Below are 1,695 nucleotides of genomic sequence, written 5' to 3' on the forward strand. Positions count from 1 at the left end.
TTTTGTCTGTGTGTGTGTCTGTGTGTCTGTGTGTGTGTGTTTGTGTTTTTGTCTGTGTGTCTGTGTGTCTGTGTGTGTGTGTTTGTGTTTTTGTCTGTGTCTGTGTATGTGTGTTTATGTTTTTGTCTGTGTGTGTGTGTGTGTGTGCGTGTGTGTCTGTGTGTGTGTGTGTGTGTGTGTGTCTGAGTGTGTCTGTGTACAGCTATGGGGCCCATTGGCAGTTATTGAACCTTCAGGGCTTCGATGGTCTTCTGACTTCATGCAGAGTCCCAGACGTCCTTGAAGATGAAGGTTTTACATCTTCTGCCAAAACTCTGAGGACTCTTCATCGTTTTCATCGTCCACTCACTGTGACGTCACCACAGGTGTCCTCAACGGTAGTTTCTTGGTGGCTCCCATGTTTTATTCTTTAGCATAAGGAAGTGACCATATTTGGAAAAGAAGGTGGAGTCCTAAGTTATCGGAGGATTAAGTCACTTTTTGAAGCGGGCGTTAGAGGAGCTGCAGCGTATGTCACTGACTTTGTGGCTCAACGAGTGTTTTACATGTTTCCATACAAACAAAACGTGATTTGACCGTTGTATTCTCGCCTGATCACTTATGTTATTGATTCTTTTGATCACAATAGAAGAACCACGTGTACAGTTTGGAGGATTAGTTCTTGCTCAGCGAAGGACTCTGTAATCCAGCCGGGGTGGAGGCAGCACATAGGATGTGAACTGCAGCGTGCACTGGCATCTTTAGTGTCAGTGGTTACAAACAAATGCTTTGCACCACCAGCCAACATCCAGCTCCACCTCGAGAGCTCTCAGACGTAGAAGTACCAAAAACTGCAGTTCCCCAAACATCCAGCGGGACTCCAGTAATCCTCAGCTCGACAGCATTTAAAGCCTTTCTATTTCTCCCTTTCATAATATCATATTTAAATATCAGTAAGACTTAAAGATTGCTTTGTCAGGGGCGTGGCCTCTTTGACTGACAGGTGGATGGAGACACAGGCGGCTGTAGCTGCTAGCTGTCTGCTAGCTTCACCTCAGCTAACTGGACTCTCTGAATCAGACCTCTATTTGGGCTGTTGGGCGTTTTTAATGATATCATGGGACCAATAACATGGCTGCTGGGAGGTCACTGTACTAACAGAGCGTACAACAAGCCTGAGCTCCTCGCCACCCTCTCATCTGAATATGGCCACTCCCTGCCCAGAACAACAACAACATGATGGCGGCTAAAATGCTTTCATACACAACATGTAGCTGCACTGGGACCATGTGCAGGTGAAGGTGCTCTGAGCACAGAGTCAGTAATCCAGCCCTGATGTCAGGAAGGCCTACATGACTCTCCACATCCTGTGAGGACAGAGCAGGCTACGGTTCGTTGTTAACTGATAACTATTTTTAAAGCAGAGATAAGTTCTGGGCCTTCGTGGAATCGTACGAGCTGCAGTTTGCACACGCTCAGTGCACGCCACCTCACCGAACCTGCAGGGTTGTCACTGCGTCAGTAAAGCCAGAATGAGCAGAAATATGTGGACGCCACACTGGCCGCCTGCTCAGAGTCATGGCGAAATTGCAGCAGTTCCTTTCAAAATGTTCACTCTGCAGTGCGCTCGACTTTGATCTGAACTCCACTGTGATGCAGCAGAACACACACACACACACACACACACACACACACACACACACACACACACACACA

The 1,695-nt window shown here is 47.4% G+C and overlaps 1 protein-coding gene across 1 annotated transcript in view; it reads right to left on the minus strand.

Annotated features, from left to right (window-relative positions):
- dub (duboraya) overlaps window positions 1-1,695 on the minus strand; it is an 8,992-nt gene that overhangs the window by 6,898 nt on the left and 399 nt on the right. The window lies entirely within an intron of this gene.

The sequence above is a fragment of the Pundamilia nyererei genome, unplaced genomic scaffold (genome assembly GCF_000239375.1).
Source record: "Pundamilia nyererei isolate P.nyererei 1_Seehausen unplaced genomic scaffold, PunNye1.0 scaffold00266, whole genome shotgun sequence".
In the NCBI taxonomy this organism is placed as follows: Eukaryota; Metazoa; Chordata; class Actinopteri; order Cichliformes; family Cichlidae; genus Pundamilia; species Pundamilia nyererei.